Source organism: Clinocottus analis, unplaced genomic scaffold, assembly GCF_023055335.1.
Source record: "Clinocottus analis isolate CAN_PGR_092001 unplaced genomic scaffold, fCliAna1.0.p SCAF_6, whole genome shotgun sequence".
In the NCBI taxonomy this organism is placed as follows: Eukaryota; Metazoa; Chordata; class Actinopteri; order Perciformes; family Cottidae; genus Clinocottus; species Clinocottus analis.
This window is the reverse complement of record NW_027176218.1, coordinates 710,084-729,212: the sequence shown is the minus strand read 5'-3', so window position 1 is coordinate 729,212 and position 19,129 is coordinate 710,084.

The following is a 19,129-nucleotide window of genomic DNA, read 5'->3' as shown; positions in this document are numbered from 1 at the left end:
TTGCTTTTAAAAAAAAAGCGCTCTCAGAACTCAAATTTGCTCCAAAAAAAATTGCTAAAAAAAAGAAGCATTTTTTTTATAGAGCAATTTTTTTAAGGGGGAATTTTAGTTTTGAGTGTTTTTTTTGTTTTTTTGAGAGCAGTTTTTTGGGAATTGAGAGCAAAGATTTGGAGATGATTTACTTACAATCAAGAAATTTGCTCGGGTAAAAAAGACACAAATCTATCTTCATATCCAGAGGGCAAAGGAAGCAGCAAAGGTGCAGCGTGGTGGATAACATGACGTATACACAGTGTACAACGGTACACAACAGGAATATTTGGTTTGCTTTACGCTGTGAAACGTGACAGCAAAGTTGAATTCTTCCTTTAAACATTTACCTCTAAAAATTTACCTCATTTACCTCTTTTGTGCTAGTTTCCTGCCAAATATGCTGCTCGCTGCTTCCATATCCCCAAAATAAAACAAAACCCCACCACCTTATAATAGTGTAATACTGCAATCATGTGAACATTGCAATACTCTCATTAGCATAATTTATAGATCGTGACTTGAACTTGTATTTCTTTGTAGATTCTGGAGCCCCCTGTGGACAAAATCGGTAGTGTTTCTCCGAGCACCAGGGTCCCTTCAGAAAACCTCTTATTTTACTGCAGCAGGTGTCTGACGGTCTCTTCAGGATCCCTTCAAGGCGTGTAAATGTGACGAAAGCGTAACGCACGGACCTCCATGAACGTTTTCACGTCGTACCACATGAACACACACCTGTCTGTCTCTCTAAAGCAGACAGACGGCCTCCTGCCTCACATCCTGCCTTTCTTTGTGTGTGGGGTTATGTTGTTGTTGTTGTTGTTGCACCAGTGCCAGTGTCTCTGTGGCGTGTTAGCATATGAAGTGTGTTTCAGGCCCCCGGCGTTAAAGTTGCCCCCCCCCCCCCTCCACCGCCTCCCAGCGTGACAGGAGTCCCTGTGAATGGAGGCAAGCTGTTTCTATTCACCTTCAAATGAATTCTGCTCTCTTTCAGCGGCGGCTCGGCCTTCCTCACGACCTCCTCCTCCCCGCTGCTCGCCCTATTCTCCTGCCTCTGACCCGCGGCCCCCTCCTCTTCCTCCCTTCCTCTCACACCCCGTTGTTTCAATTCATCCCCCTCTCCTCTTTTGTCCCCGTCGTCTGCTAGATATGTCGGTGGGAGGGGGAGGGGTGTTTCTTTTTGACGGGAGGCATTGAACGCAGCACGGCCGCGACATCTACGTGCGATCGAAGTGTCGCGATGCGAGAACGACTCACTTCCTCGCATTCGGTCCAACGACAGCCATCACCTCGGTGTGACCGACAAAGGAAACGAGTACTTCCTGTGTAGAGGAGCCAAACGCCGTCTTCCCACTTGAATTAGCCGGTAACTTGAGTTTTAACGGCGGGAAAACACAAAAGAAACCTGGCCGATAAGAGATGTACCGATTTCCAAAATAAGCGCATACTTGTAGTTTTTTGGGGGGGAATCCACTGAAATAGGCGAAGACACACGAGGTGTGTTTGTGTTTGTGTTTGTGTTTGTGTTTGTGTTCAACACAGTGTAAGACAAACAGAGGTCACTTCTTCTTTTAGTCTGTCAAACACTCGAGCTACGAGTTGGTGATTGCGGCAACATTGACACATGTGATGAGCTTCATTGTATTTTTAAAAATAAATAAATATATATAAATATATTTTTATATGATTATTTTTTAATGTTTATGTATTTATATATTTTTTTAATTTAAAAAAGTTTATTTTTTATTTATACATAAAAAATAAATAAATAAGAAATATTTTATATATATTTTTATATATATATATGTGTATAAAAAATAAAAAATAATAAAAAACATATTTATTTTTCTTTATTGTTATAACATATTTATATAAATAATAATAAATAAATACAAATATTTATTTATTAATTTATATATATATATATTAATTATTATTAATTATCTATCCATCCATCTATCTCTATTTCCGTACTGACTTCCTGTCCGCGTGGCCGAAACACAAACAAGCTCCAGTTCAAGCTTCACAGGTTGTGAGTCAAACATGTAAAAGTATAAATGTCCTAACGGATCGGCCGGTTCTCACAGGATCTGGAAGCCGGGTTGGAGCGATTCCCCACCATTAATTAACCTCCACCCTCCACCCTCCACCCTCTGGCCTCCAGCAGCTAATCTTTGTCCTCTTGGTTTCTTCTCGCCACCGGCTGCTCGTCTCAGACGGAGAAAATCCTTTTGTCCTCAAACAAAGACTCACCACACGACTGATCGGGTCTGGAGCTCGACCTGTCTGCGGGCTGGTGTCCGTGTGTGTGTGTGTGTGTGTGTGTGTGTGTGTGTGTGCACACATGACACACACTCAGGAAGCGAGTGCGGCCTATCATAGGAAATTATCACACGAGAACGGCTGAAAGACATCGTCGTGGTTGTGAAAAAACAAGTCTGAAAAGTCGCCGTGTGAAGCAACCGGGTGTGATGCGAAAGATACACAATGCAGACACACAATGAGGACACAAACACACACAGAAACACACGGGAACAACCAAGCGTGTGTGTCGTCAATATTATGTGTCAAGGTGCACGCAGGAAACACGAGTTAATATATGATACACAAAATGTTTCACCTCTTGTGACACATTGAAGTCAACATCTACATCCAACCAGCAGCGCATGAGACAATTATTCTACTTTATTAACACACAAAACAAACAAATAGTACGTTCCACCTCAAAGGAAAAAGTCATGCTCGTCTACTGGCTATCTGTATCGCTCTTATTGTCTAATAAACAGTGTGTTGTTTTGACACAAACACACAAACGAGTGTGTGAGGGGACAAGTCAACAATCGAGAGTTGAACGTCTTCAGGAGTTGCTCTTCTTCTTCGTTCACTGAAGACGAGGAGGAGCAGCTCCCGGTCACAGATAACAACCACGAGCTTCCTCCTCTTATCGCACTCTATCTGACACACACACACGCACACACACACACACAAACACACAACTCATTCCGTACACGTTGCATATGACAAAACACCTGTGTATGCCGTCTCCACCCCTCCCCCATTCACATGTTAATCAAAGAACCATTGACACCTACAACACCTGGGGCGCTGGGCACACACACACTCACACACACACACACACACACACACACACACACACACATAAGAACACACACACACACACACACAAGAACACACATGCACACAGGCAAACTAATGCAGACAAGTTGGCGCGCATGTTTCCTGTGTTGTGCAAGCGTTCTATACATGCACACTCAAGCGAGCGCGTGCACCTATTTCCTGTGTTACACATGGCAGTGTGTGTGTGTGTGTGTGTGTGTGTGTGTGTGTGTGTGTTCTTTGTGAATCACCTCTCGTCTCCCCACACAGCTGATCTGCGCTCAGTGAGGCTGCGATCCCCGTTGGGGGGATAACAGTCACGGTTTTGCACATTTTTGTTGTTGTAAATTGGACGTGAAAATAACAAAAAAATGTTGTGCGACCTCACGCTCACGCGCACACACAATGTTGTGTTTGTTTGTCGTTGCATTATCAGAGTGATACAGAAAGTGATTTCCAGGGAGGTTCCCTCCAGCTGTTTCGTGACAGCACACAGACGCAGACACACAGACACAGACACACACAGACACACACACAGACACACACGCACACACACGCCCTGGTCTGAGCTCGCTGAAGACAATGGCGGCTCCACCGTTATCAACATCTCCATCACTCTGTCTCTGCTCTGCATCGCCTCAACACCGTCCTGCTTCTGTATCTGTGTCTGTTAGTGTGTGTCAGTGTGTGTGTGTGTGTGTGTGTGTGTCTTACAGGGGCTGTTTGTGTAGAGAGGCGTAGTCAGCTTCAATAAAGTCACCATCACATGCTGAGTGTGTGTGTGTGTGTGTGAGACCCACGGAGAGGATTTCCTCTTCACTGGGAGTGCACTTCCCTTTCGCCTTCGGCCTCCTTTCTGTGTGTCACTCTGCGTCCACACGCACAGACACACACAGACACACACAGACACACACGCCTGTCCTCTCACGCTGCAGCTCTCGATGAGGAAGTGACAGGACGGGCCCGTCGTTGTGTTTAAAATGTGGCCTTGTCGTCGCGTTGCATGGAAACAGCGCCACATCGTCTGCATAGTGATTTATAGTATTCAAGCATCACGAGCTCAGCTTCCAGCTGCCGTCCAATGATTGATGGTGATGATTAAACTGGAGCTTCTCCATGTTGGAGAGGCTGACCCCCCATCCTCCTGCCCCATCCTCCTGCCCCCCCCCCCCTCCCTTTTTCCTGCCCCCCCCCCCCCCCCCCCCCTCCACAGAGGTTTTGGGTTGGCTCTGAGGCGACCCAGCATCATCAATCCACTCCACAGGTGCTTTCCTCTCTTGTCATGTCTTGATTGTAATGTGGACGCAGCAGCCGCCGCCTCGGGGGAGCGACCGGGTTACAATGAAGCAATGCATTATGGGAGGAAAGCAAAAAAACTACACTAGAACCTCAGTAATGTCAGCTTTAAAAATGTCTTTCCATATGTTCTCATGCATGAAAAGTCCCTTTACTATAAGCACATTATTAGTATTTCCTTATAAACGGTGGTAATGGGACAGAAAAAGAATTACAAAATCCATTTTGAATTCATGTTTTTGTGTGGGTTTTTTTGTAGGTAAGGTGATATTTATTTTTCACGTGTTTACAGTATCACTTAAGCTGTTGTCCAAAAGTGGAGCCGGAGCCGGACGCACGGCGTTATCTTATTTTGGAAACAAGCGTGTCTCCTGTTGCGGTCAGTGGCTTTTGTACAAACTGTACAAACTGTCCACTTGGACTTTGTTTCCATCTGAGGGTTTTGTTATCGTTAAAAATCCAGCAGTTTCACTTGGAAGCTGATTTTTTTATTGCAGACAATAGTCATGACACACAGCAGCATGAATCTCACAACCTGGAGTTTGCCCTGTGGTGTTTTCCACGAGCAGGTGATGGAAAAAAAAGAGTCGAGGTGTGTTTCTGTGGGGACGGACGTTCCTGCCGCCGCCCTGAACGTTTGACTTGTGCGGTCGAGTGAAAACAGGAAGCGTCGCACAGAAAGGGCGTCCATCCAGAGCGCGTTAGCAAACAAACAAGTCCGCTGGAGACAGACGAGAACCAGCGTGAAGAAAACAGGAAACACAGATGTGTGTGCGTGTGTGTGTGTGTGTGTGTGTGTGTGTGTGTGTGTGTGTGCATGTGTGTGTGGAATAACAACGAGTGTGCTAACAATATGTGTACTAACAATGTGTGTGCTAACATTGTATGTTCTAACAATGTGGGTGCTAACAATATGTTTGCTAGCAATGTGTGTGCTAACAGTGTGTGTGCTAACAATGTGTGTGCTAACAATGTGTGTGCTAACATCGTATGCGCTAACAATATGTTTGCTAACAATATGTTTGCTAACAATGTGAGCTAACAGTGTGTGTGTGCTAACATTGTGTCTGCTAACAATATGTGTACTAACAATGTGCTTTTGCTAACAGTGTGAGTGCTAACAATATGTGTGCTAACAGTGTGAGTGCTTTGAGAAGGCCATCTCTCTCTCTCTCTCTCTCTCTCTCTCTCTCTCTATCTCTCTCTCTCTCTCTCTCTCTTTTAGCAAAACATTGCAGACATTCCTGGAGAAGGGAGCGGGGCGTCTCTCCGTTTCCAAACAGCTGTTGCAGACGTGTAGAGACGCCGGCCAGCGGACGCCGTGTACAGACGACCGTCACAACAAGACTCTGGGACGTGTGCAAACCCGCCGGCCGATCCCGTGTTATTAAATATGGACGAGAATTCAGTGCCACGAAGGACTTGTACACACTTGTACTTCTACATTCAATGCCACGGTGTATTTTTAGCAGATTTTTTGCACGCCAGCCTGTTTTTCCGATCAGCTTCCATGTCGATTTGCTGCTAATTTTAAACGCGGGGCACGCCCTCCAGTGGCTTTCTTCTCGTCCGAGGAGGCTTTTATTGTGAAAGGACTTTAGGAAGTATTTAGCCGTATGTCCATCAACGCATCAGAGACAGTTTCCTGTATCTATTGGATTCGCCAGACTATTAACTCCAAATTCAAATGAAGTGAACACAGATTATGACAGATTATTTTGCTTCGTCACCAAAGTAAATACTAGACAACATTTTTCATAAACTGAATACAAAACATTCTGACACTAAAATGTTTGTTTTTTTCTTCTTTTTTCGAACACGCAAATAATAAATGTCCTCAGTTTGAGATGTTTCGCTCGCGCGACCAGGCAATTCACGCCACAGCTAACACATTTTTGGACGCTAAATGTGCCCGTTAGCTGGGTAAAATATCCAGTATTAGCAAAAGAAAACATAAACACGTTGTAAAGCTACGACCCGTCTGTTTTCATCCGACGCTTCCAAGCGAGACGGACAGGAAGTGCACGCCGTTTTTAACCATTGGCGGAGCTTTTAACGAGCATCTCTGATCGGATTTTCATGCGACTTTTGAAGCATCGTATTTTAAAAATCTAGCTAACGGCATAACTTGGTTTAACGTCCTCAACTGGGCTTTTTTTGGGTTGATTTAGGGAAACAAGTTCTGACATTTAACTCACATGACGGATGTTTCTGCAGCTCAAGATATACATATTTATATTGTCTTGGTTTCTGGACAGAATGAAACACAACCAATACTCTCAAAACTCTCCGTTGTTCCATCGTAGACCGGCCGAGGCGACTTTGTTAGCGTTCGTCTGAAGCGGTGTCCTCTGCATTTAGACTCAACTGGATGACTTCATCAGCCGACAGCTGCTGCTGAGACGACAAGTGCAAATGTGCAGATGCTGATGCAGCCGGACAACAGGGGGGCGTGTCCCCGGTCCTGAAGTCCTTCAGCCGACACAAAAGGGTCATTGTGTCGGCCGCGATCCGAGCGGCAGCGCCTGAACGAGGCGGGCGGAGGCTCGTATGAAGGAAGATTTGTGTCTTTGCTCTCAATTTTAAAAAGTGCTCTCAAAAGAAAAGAAAAAAACGCTCTCAAAACTAAATTTCCCCCTTAAAAAAGATTGCTCTAAAAAACAAACGCTCTCAAAAAACAAACCTGCGCTCTTAATCCAAAAAGACCGAGTGGGCGGGGGCATTTTTTGAGAGCACTTTTTTTTTTTGAGCAAATTTTAGTTCTGAGAGGGTTGTTTTTTTTCAGAGCAATTTTTTTTGAGCAACTTTTTTTTTAGGACTTTTTTTTTTAGAGGAATTTTTTTTTTCGAACAATATTTTTTTTATTTTTTTTGGAGCAAATTTAAGTTTTGAGAGGTTTTTTTTCAGAGCAATTTTTTTTAGAGGAATTTTTTTTTTAGAGCTTTTTTTTGAGCGTTTTTTTTTTAGAGCGCTTTTTTTCCTTTTTTTTTTTTGAAGCATTTTTTTCAGAGCGTTTTTTTTTTTTGGACCAAATTTGAGTTATGAGAGAGCTTTTTTTCAGAGCAATGTTTTTTTAGGACTTTTTTTTTTCAGAGCAATTTTTTTTAGGACATTTTTTTTTTTCAGAGGAATTTTTTTTTTCGAACAATTTTTTTTTGTGCAGCAAATTTAAGTTTTGAGAGGGTTTTTTTTCAGAGCAATTTTTTTTCGAGCAATTTTTTTTTTAGAGGTTTTTTTGAGCGTTTTTTTTTTGAGAGCACTTTTTTTTGAGCAAATTTTAGTTCTGAGAGGGTTTTTTTTTTTCAGAGCAATTTTTTTTGAGCAATTTTTTTTTAGGACTTTTTTTTTTCAGAGCAATTTTTTTTAGGACATTTTTTTTTCAGAGCAATTTTTTTTTCGAACAATTTTTTTTTTTGGAGCAAATTTAAGTCTTGAGAGTTTTTTTTTTCAGAGCAATTTTTTTTAGAGCAATTTTTTTTTTAGACCTTTTTTTTTGAGCGTTTTTTTTTTGAGAGCACTTTTTCTGAGAGGTTTTTTTTTATTCAGAGCAATTTTTTTTGATCAATTTTTTTTTTAGGACTTTTTTTTTCAGAGGAATTTTTTTTTTCGAAGAATTTTTTTTTTGGAGCAAATTTAAGTTTTGAGAGTTTTTTTTTCAGAGCAATTTTTGAGAGAGAGTTATGAGAGAGCTTTTTTTCAGAGCAATGTTTTTTTAGGACTTTTTTTTTTTCAGAGCAATTTTTTTTAGGAAATTTTTTTTTTCAGAGGAATTTTTTTTTTCGAACAATTTTTTTTGTGGAGCAAATTTAAGTTTTGAGAGGTTTTTTTTTCAGAGCAATTTTTTTTAGAGCAATTTTTTTTAGAACTTTTTTTTGAGCGTTTTTTTTTGAGAGCACTTTTTTTTGAGCAAATTTTAGTTCTGAGAGGGTTTTTTTTTCAGAGCAATTTTTTTTTAGGACTTTTTTTTTTTTCAGAGGAATTTTTTTTTTCGAACAATATTTTTTTTGGAGCAAATTTAAGTTTTGAGAGGTTTTTTTTCAGAGCAATTTTTTTTAGAGCAATTTTTTTTTTAGAGCTTTTTTTTGAGAGGTTTTTTTTGAGAGCGCTTTTTTTCCTACTTTTTTTTTAAAGCATTTTTTTCAGAGCGTTTTTTTTTTTGACCAAATTTGAGTTATGAGAGAGCTTTTTTTTCAGAGCAATGTTTTTTTAGGACTTTTTTTTTTTCAGAGCAATTTTTTTTAGGACATTTTTTTTTTTCAGAGCAATTTTTTTTTTCGAACAATTTTTTTTTGGAGCAAATTTAAGTTTTGAGGTTTTTTTTCAGAGCAATTTTTTTTTAGAAAATTTTTTTTTAGAGCTTTTTTTTCCTTTTTTTTATTTTTAAAGTATTTTTTTCAGAGCGTTTTTTTTTGACCAAATTTGAGTTATGAGAGAGCTTTTTTCAGAGTAATGTTTTTTTACAGCAATTTTTTTTCAGAGCGTTTTTTTTAGAGCAATTTATTTTTTAATCTTTTTTTTTTTTTTTGAGAGCAAATGTTTGTTTTGAGAGTGTTTTTTTTTTAGAGCGTTTTTTTTAATTGAGAGCAAAGATTTGGAGACAATTTACTTACAAACAAGAAATTTGCTCGGGTAAAAAAGACACAAATCTACCTTCAAACGCTCGCCAGCACAATGTGATCAGATTTCATTGGTCTTTCGTCCCAAAAATGAAACACGGGAATGTCGCACTGTAATGGCATGTCGCTAATGGAGCTCGCCAACTGCTGCCTATTGTGTTTTTTTACGACGACCGTGAACACTTTTTGACTTTTTTTTAAACGAAAAAGTCTGAAAGTCCAATTGCACCCATTGCTGTGGGGAAATTCCTCGAACTTTTATGAGAAATAACGCTAACAATACAAAAGCTCTTTTATCTGGTCCCAATGTTACCGCGTCCAGCGCAGAAGCCACAAAATCTAACTCAGAAGCTGGACATGAAAACACTTTGTAGGAGAAAACGCATGAAGGAATCAAAGCGTGAGAGACCGGCGATGAAGTGGAAGACGTTCAGGATCTCGACTCTCTCTCGAGGGGAACTGAATACGTTCGTACATCAGAGGTAACTCTGTGTCGGGAGACAAATCAAAAGACAACAAAGTCCACGCGATGAGCAGACGGCGAGGTCTGAGCTCGCTGCATTCCCGGCCGGCGTGGCCTCCGTCATACCTCCACGACGTCCCGCGAAGCAAAACAGCAACCACGCGTCGAGACTCGCGAGTTCAGACGAGGAACCCTCGCGCCTCGACAGATGTTTCAGTCCCGCACACACACACACACACTCACACACGTTGACACACATATATCCTCGCGTGGTCTCGAGCTTCCCATGAAAGTACGGCTAAAGTATGGGAGGAATGCGCTCAGCGCTGGGAAAGGAAGGAGGCCCTGAAGCAGCGTGGGTAATGACCCCCACCCCCCTCGCAGAGTAGGGATGGTCGGCTGGCGAGCAGGATGAGGGCCATTATGTGGTTGTTTGTTGCTTATTTGCTGCTTGTTGTGTAACCTTAAGTGAGAAGAGGGCCCCTGTAATTAGACCGCGAGTGCAGTTATTACTGTTAACATCTGGCTGGTGAGGACCGAGAGACGTGTGTGTGTCTGTCTGTGTGTGTGTGTGTGTGTGTGTGTGTGTGTGTGTGTGTGTGTGTGTGTGTGATTGAGACTTAAACTCATGTTTACAATATTCACTGAGGGAATACATCAAGAGAGAGTCATTTATATAGACTTCTATACAACCAGAGGAGTTGCCCTCTGCTGGTCAGGAGAGAGAATGCAGCTTTAACACATGAAGCATAGACTTCTATACAACCAGAGGAGTCACCCCCTGGTGGTGAGGAGAGAGAATGCAGCTTTAACACATGAAGCGTAGACTTCTATACAACCAGAGGAGTCGCCCCCTGGTGGTGAGGAGAGAGAATGCAGCTTTAACACATGAAGCATAGACTTCTATACAACCAGAGGAGTCGCCCCCTGGTGGTGAGGAGAGAGAATGCAGCTTTAACACATGAAGCGTAGACTTCTATACAACCAGAGGAGTCGCCCCCTGGTGGTCAGGAGAGAGAATGCAGCTTTAACACATGAAGCATAGACTTCTATACAACCAGAGGAGTCGCCCCCTGGTGGTCAGGAGAGAGAATGCAGCTTTAACACATGAAGCATAGACTTCTATACAACCAGAGGAATCACATATGGATGTGATAGTAACGATTACATTTGGCCATTTAGTGGTGATAAAAAAGTCTTTCAAAGACAAAGGTTGTTTTTTTTCTTCCACAGATCTCGCTGACCCTTCGACACACCGAGTAATAGCGCCGAGAATTGCATTGTGGGCAATGTGGACTGGTTTTACTGGTAGTTAAGGAGGTTTCTCTCCCGCTAATCAAACTTTGAATGAAAGAAAAAAACACTATTCACGTGGCCGGACTAGGAGGTTACACATTCAATGTCTAGGAAAAGGGAAGGTAGGGGGTCCCCACCACCACCACCAATGTAGCATGTAGCTTAGCTGTGGGCCACCCAGGCTGTCACACACACTCACACACACACACACACACACACACAGTGGGTCACCATTGTTCAGCTGTCTGGAGCCGGTCCAGGGCGAACCGGCCTCGCTCCGCTCCGTCCCCCCTTTTCAGGAACAATTAGCACAAGAGACGACCTCTGACCGACTGAGCGGCGGCGGCGAAGAAATGAGCTCCAGAGGACACAAAGCCAGGAGTCTTACACGCTCCTAAAGATAAACAATAACTCGCTTGAAGAGGGTGGTTCATTCGCTCCAGCTAAAAGGATGTGCTCTCTCTCTCTCTCTCTCTCTCTCTCTCTCTCTCTCTCTCTCTCTCTCTCTCTCTCTCTCTCTCTCTCTCTAACTGCTCCAAAGTTGAGATCAAAGGCCTGAAGGTAATCCAACATCAAAATATATACTCAAATGTAGATTTTTGAAGACCTCCAGCATCTGAAAATGGCCGTTCAAGTCACATGACCACAACACAAGACACTACTTCTTCTTCTTCTACTTCTTTTTTTAATCGGGACGTGCAGCACACCATTCAAATCCACCAGCGACGCATTTTTCCCGTCCTGATACAGCTCTTACAAACCTCTTTGTGCAATGCAGCATGGGAAATAAAGCAGGTGAGTCCATAAGCCGCCCTCGTACGTCCTCTTCACCAATCCAGCGATGCACTTTTTCTCCTTCAATCCCATCAGCCCCGGCGGCGGGCGGGCCAGCTGCCCACAAGGCCTCCCGCGTGGCCGGCGGCGTCTTAAAGGATCTCCCGTATGGGCGACCGTATGGGCTGTAATGGCCGCCGGGGAGGAAAGAGAGAGCAAAGCTTGAGCTTTTGCTTCTACCTGGCCTCCGTTAACTTCTGAGTAAAGGTTTAAAAAGTTCCTTCATTCTTTATTGGATTAGTGGCGTTTCTGGAAAAGGGAAACAGCGATGCATCATGGGATTCTCTCACCATCTGTAATCCAAATCCAGATTGACTGCCTGTCCCTTAACATCTGTATCTCCACCTTTTGGAGAACAGAGGTTGGTCTCTAATGTAGTGCACAATGCTCATACTCGAACACCTTTGGGTACGTTTTTCATGACCTTTGTGCAGATCCTTGGGAAATACAACCAATGCCAATGTTCCCATTAAACGCCTTTCCATTGCATTTAATCCATGTCTCTCAACTGGAAGCCAACTGACGTTGGTAAAATGTGTGTAAAATATCTTCTCTGAGCTCCAGTTATAATCCAAAATAACTGGGAATGACTTGCATGTTGGTTTGATGAGTTTGGCCGGCTGATCGGTCCACTTTTCGAAGGTCTTGGTTTTACTTACCAGCTCAAAACATCCGGATATCTCTACATGTTCTGTACATTGTCTGATTTTATGTATTAGCATCATGATAATAATTGTTTATAGGCAACAAAGGAACCTTCCCACATCAATTTCACATCATTTTTTGTTGATCATTCTGTTGTTCTCATGGGAATGTGGATCTTTCCGATCAATTTAACGGAGTGCCTCTGGTTGAATAACATGAAGACTTGCAGGTGGTCCGGTCCCGGTGATGGTCTCGAACTCGCCTTGTTCTGGTCTCGCCCGAGAAACCCTCGAGTAGAACAGAGCCATCGTCATTGTTGGTAGTAACACTTTAAAGAGAGGCCTCACTGGTCGACGGGGGCGGAGCTCTTGAGCCACAACAAACGCTTCATCAGGGAGACTTTCGCTGCATTTTGGTTTCTTTACGACGCCACCGATAACGTTTTCTGGGCTCGCCCAGCGGGTCCTCCCGGTGCCGATGTGTGACTCACTGGGTCACGCTAAAGACAAACAATGGTATTTCTGTCTGTTTGTGCGGTTTAAGCGAAACAAACAGTTCTTGTGTCTCGCCTAAAAGTGCTGACTCGTCAGTGTTTATGTGGAAATAGTCCACTTCCTGCCTCCCTGGCGCCTGATCGTGACTTAGCCACAACACGGACCTCCTTTCCTCCGTTTCCGCCTTCTGTTCAGGAAGAAGGTCGCGAGGTCGCGAGCCTGTTCGGCGACGAGAAGACGATCCACGATGAGACACGGCGCTCAGTGGGTCGTTACCAGAAAGTTCTCCAAACGACTCCAAACCAGAGGAGCGCCTTCGATTTTGATCCATGTCTCTAAATTGGAAGCCAACTGACGTCCATGAAATGTGTGTAAAATATGTTCTATCTTAGATAGCGGGAGGACAGTGGGTCTTTACCAAAAGGTTCTCCAAACTAGAGACACAAGACACAACAACAATCTGTCTGTAAGCTTCTTTTTGCTGGTAACTGTTTCATAAAATACAGCCAGATGTTCCTGTTATGGAACGAGTTATCGAAGACACAACACGCACCGCAACAATCTGGAAACATCCTTTGGTGGGATGAATAAAAAATATATATCCTGGTAACAAAAATCTTAGCGTGGATGACCAGTGAAAGATATCGAGAGAGGGAGGAGGAGATCTAATCAATCAATCGGTTCTCTGAAGAAGGATTCCCTCCTTTTCGGTCACGGTATTGATGGCTTTCCAAATGGTGTGGAATCCGCTTTTTTTTTTGGGCGCTATCAATCGCCGATTGATCTCTGGTCCGGTGGGACCTCTTTGATGTGGAGAACAAAGGCTTCTCATTGGGTTACACAGGTCAGGATTGATGGCGCGTGAAATCAAGGCCTTCACAGGAGGAGGGGGTGGAAAACAGGGGAAGACGCTCTCCTCTTTCCCAACTGTTTCCTCCAAAACATGCTTTTACTCCAAAAGCTTCTTGGAAGAGCGTTCTCGTCCGTCTACAAAGGGCTGGCCGGCCATCAGATGAAAGTGAACTTCAAAGCAAGGACTTAAGGTTTCAACGCGCTCTGTTGTTGCCAAACAGCTCGGGTCCTTTCCTTCATTGAACTCACCTGACGTGGTGGGCGTTCGCTTTCGAGAGCCAACACAAATTCCCGCTCACCACGTCAGGGAGAAGATACGAGCCACTTTTTATTTTTGGGCTGCTCATCTACGCTTTCTCTCGTCTGTCATCTCCCGCCTCCTTTACCTTTCTCCAGTCTGGGGATAGACGCGCTGACAGATGGACCGAGGACATCCGGACGAGGGAGGGTGGAAGGGAGTGAGGGAGCGAGGAAGGGTCAGAAAGGGCGGACCTGGATAAGAAGGAAGCCAGGAGACAGGGATCAACGGCGGCGGTTGCCAGATAGAAAGTGGAGTAGAGATGTCTGCTTCCAGGAATGGAGGGATGATGAAGTGGTGGAAGAAAGAGAGGGTGGAGGAGGTGTGTGTGTGGGGGGGGGGGAGCTTTGCCAACACCTGGTGCGGATTATCGGGGGTGGGATGGGTGGGAGTTTGAGGGAAGGGGGGTTGTGTTGTGTTCTGGAGGAATGATTTTTTTTTCTCGCTAGATTAGAGGCTTGGAGTGGAAGTTGAGGAAGTTGGGCTTTTCCAAAACACACAGGCACACACACACACACACACACATCAGGGTTATTAAAGGTGATTTAGTGCCGTGAAAGGCTATTGTTGTCATTGCCTTCAGGGATTTCATCGTAAGTAGTCATTAAAGGATGAGAATTATAACATTTCTGTGGGGATTTTTTTTTTCTTCAAAAAGTCGAAATTTTAAGATGTCTAAAAAGGTTTGAAATCACACAAAAAAGAATTTGGAAGACACTATTTCCCCTCAAGTTAACACGCTTACAGCGCAACGCGTGGTATCAGGACAATGGAGGAAGTTTGTGGAGACAATAAGAGCCGAGGAGAAGCATCATGATCGAGGTCAGCGGGGAAAAGAAACAACAGAGCGAAAGCAAGCAGCTGCCAATCCAATCAGGGAAGGTAAAGCAGGACGGAGGGATAAGAGGAAAGAAACCAGGGATCAGAGCAGACTTATGGCAGCAGTACTGGGAAGTGGGCTATAAACAGCTTTACTCAACCACTGGTCACTGGTTACTGGTTACTGGTTACTGGTCCCAAAACACAAAGGGGTCAAAGATGCTTTGTTGGATTTGGTTTTATTATTATTTCTTCTTGTTGACTCGTAGCACAGCGTGTCTTACTGTGTGTGTTCAGGTAAACCACTGGGTGAAAAAGTCTGTTGGCTTCGGAGCAGCACTTTTGTGTCTTTTACTTACTTTCACTTACTTTTTTAAAATAATTTGATAGACTATTTAACACTAATATTAGTGAATTTGAAATTGTAACTACATGTTTACTACTTTGTGGAGATATGTACAAGAATGACAGCATCTCCATGTCCTGTGTTGTTCATTTGAACAGGTGTCAATAAAGAAATTATGTTTTTTTTAATCTTAATTCTTATCTAAAGAGAAAAAAATGAAACGCCTGCTTCACTTCCTTCAGCGTCCTTGACACTTATTAAGTGAAACTGTCACCATTTTAGACTCTGTGTGTGTGTGTGTGTGTGTGTGTGTGTGTGTGTGTGTGTGTGTGTGTGAAGGATACATAGGATGTGCCCGTCAATGCGTTTTCCTCAGAATCCACTGTGGCCAAACACACACACACACACACACACACACACACACACACACACACACACACACACACACACACTGACACACACACACACACTCTTCACTCTTATGTCGATGTTGTCAGCTGGTCCTGATGAAGTTCCTCTAATGGCCACTAGATGCCGCCTCCAAAAGAAAAACATTTATTTTATCGATACGACTGAAGAAACTTGAACAGATCGTGTCTATAAAGAGTTTGATGAAAAACATTTCAGTTCATGATATTGAAGCAGGTCGCGGACAGGAAGGAAGGATGTCGTCGCACACTCGCGTGACCTTTGACCCTCGCGGCTCCGGACCAAAACGCCGTGCCACATGACGCCGGGAAGTCCAGCGCTTCCTTCTCTGAGGAAACGGAGACGTTCCCACGTTTCGGGCCTTTAGTCCAGAGAGTCAACACTTTGATGGACGCAGATGAAGGGAATCAAGACAGCGGTTGTCTTCCTGCTGCCCGGACAGACCATAAACACACACACAGAACACACAAAACACACAAAACACACGTGTCTCGCTCACTGCACGTGTTGTAAAGGTCTTAAACAAAAGGAATGCAGGAGCTTAACACAGTTAATTAGTTTTTTCCTAGAGAGAATTAGCGGAAAGCTCACTGAGGCTTAACGCTGTTATGAACACACAACCAGCTGGTTATGAACACACAAGCAGCTGGTTATGAACACACAACCAGCTGGTTATGAACACACAACCAGCTGGTTATGAACACACAACAAGCTGGTTATGAACACACAACTAGCTGGTTATGAACACACAACCAGCCGGTTATGAACACACAACCAGCTGGTTATGAACACACAACCAGCCGGTTATGAACACACAACCAGCTGGTTATGAACACACAACCAGCTGGTTATGAACACACAACCAGCCGGTTATGAACACACAACCAGCCGGTTATGAACACACAACTATCTGGTTATGAACACACAACCAGCCGGTTATGAACACACAACTATCTGGTTATGAACACACAACCAGCTGGTTATGAACACACAACCAGCCGGTTATGAACAGACAACTATCTGGTTATGAACACACAACCAGCTGCTTATGAACACACAACCAGCTGGTTATGAACACACAACCAGCTGGTTATGAACACACAATCAGCTGGTTATGAACACACAACCAGCTGGTTATGAACTGTCGCTTAATTCAGAGTAAGTTTAGGTTTAAAAGTGTAAAGACAAAATATGACTCTAAAGCTAAAACATTTAATCTCGATTTTGGAAATTTTTCATATCTTTTTGTGAAATTGGTTTTCCAAAGGTCTTAGGTTCACAAAATCAGTGAAATATATGAATAAAATGGTAAATACATGTAAATAAAAGTCTAAAACCAAGAGGATGTTTTATTTAATTATGTTGAGTTTGGCGGTCCCTGTGGACAGAAGCGGTAGTGTCTCCGAGCGCCAGAGTCCCTTTAAAAACTCTCATTTTACAGCAGCGGTCCTGCTTCTCCCTTCCTGTCTCTCTGTCACCAGATCAGCAGCAACGACGTTAACTGCCAATCACATATCAAATAAAAAACCTGTTTTTTTTTTAACGAGCGGCAACGGAAGCAGCTTGTTAAACCGCTTCTGGCAAACAGGCGGCATTTTTCCGGACGAGGAAAAGTCAAACATCAGAAAACAAACATGGCAGCCATTAGCTGGGCAGCGTGTGTGCCTTTCGCCTCCCGCAGCCTGTTTGCACAGGTGTCGCTGTGCATTACATAAAACTACAATCAATTATTGTTCAGGACGTAATCCTGAAGTTCCCTGTAACTCAATAAGCGTGGGTCTTCCTCTTCCTCTTCCTCGCCGCTCCTCTCTTCCTCTCTTCCACTCCCTCCTGCTTTTGTCTTATCGCCTCGTCCCCTGAAGGAGGTTCAGGGGGGGAATTTCCCAAAAAGATGATCCTCCTGTTTTTCTCTTGCTTTCCAGAGAAGAGGAGGAAGAGGAGGAGGTCTGTTGATTCAGTTGGGAGCTCAAGAGTTTGGCGTCCATCATGTGACTCGGCCATGTGGGGTAAAACGATGGCGTACACAGAGCGTTGTGTTGTATTTCTGTACAAAATCAGGACGGGGAAATCCCCGAAACCCCCGAGGACACTGAGAAATACTGAAAAACATTCTGGATTTAAAAAGAAGGGTGACTTATCTGCTGGGGGGCTTTTCATCTTCCCCCAAACATCGAACAGTTAAGAAAGTTCATTTCTCTCTTCTTCATTGATGTGAACGCCACAAACTCATTTCCAATCACCGCCACGTGTGTTGGGCTGAAAATCCTAAACAAATAAAAGTAACATTCGATATCATTACCTCATTCACTTTTGGGTGAACTGGCCCTTTAAGGACGTACATTTTCAGTGAACGTCGACTGTTAGCTCTGTCAGCGTTAACCGTTGTTAGCCCCTGTTAGCCACTGTTAGCCGTTGTTAGTCACTGTTAGCCCCTGTTAGCCGTTGTTAGTCATTGTTAGCCCCTGTTAGCCACTGTTAGCCGTTGTTAGTCACTGTTAGCCCCTGTTAGTCACTGTTAGCCGTTGTTAGTCACTGTTAGCTTTTGGTAGTTGTTACTCGTTGTTAGTCACTGTTAGCTGTTGTTAGTCGTTGTTAGTTGTTGTTATTCGTTGTTAGCCACTGTTAGCTGTTGTTAGTCGTTGGTAGTTGTTGTTACTTGTTGTTAGCCACTGTTAGCTGTTGTTAGTCATTGTCAGCTGCTGTTAGTCGCTGTTAGCCGCTATTAGCCGCTATTAGCCGCTTTTAGTCACAAAAAGGACTTTTTTTGTCCTTTTTAGGCCCAAAGTTAAGCTGCAGGTCCGGGCTTGACCTTCTAAAAGGTTGACAAAACTATCTTCGTGGCTTTTTAACACCTTGTAAGATGATCAAGAGCTCCAGAACGAATGAGGAAGTGGACCTGGAGTGAAAGGTCAATTCCAAAATGTTTTTTAACATAAACAGCTGCTGCCCTTTTTGCTGGCTTTATAAATCCAATCCACAACATTCATTCATTAAAAAAAAATGAAGGCAAATAATTCAGTGATATTTTAAGAAACCAAAACATGTTTCAACGTCAGGAACTCGTATAAACTTAAGAAGCGGTCGCCCGTTTGTGGACAAAACAAACGCGCTTTACACTTTTTCACGCATCTTGTCTTTTTTTTAATGGCACATAAAAGCTTCCACCAGGCTCCTCTCTGAAGTGGGTGAACTGGATTCGGTGGCACAGCTCAGCCGGCCGCAACATTTCATGCAACCAGGAGCGAGCAACCGAGACGGGAGGAAGGAGGACGAGCCCGTGAAGCCGGAGAGGAAGCGAGGGATGTGGTGAGGAGAGCGAACAGCAGCCTGCTCCCTTTGTGGCTTCTCTTCTTCTTCTTGTGTTTCTTCTTCTTCTTCTTGTGTTTCTTCTTCTTCTTCTTCTTCTTCTTCTTCTTCTTGTGTTTCTTCTTCTTCTTCTTCTTCTTCTTCTTCTTGTGTTTCTTCTTCTTCTTCTTGTGTTTCTTCTTCTTCTTCTTCTTCTTCTTCTTGTGTTTCTTCTTCTTCTTCTTGTGTTTCTTCTTCTTCTTCTTCTTCTTCTTGTGTTTCTTCTTCTTCTTCTTCTTCTTCTTCTTC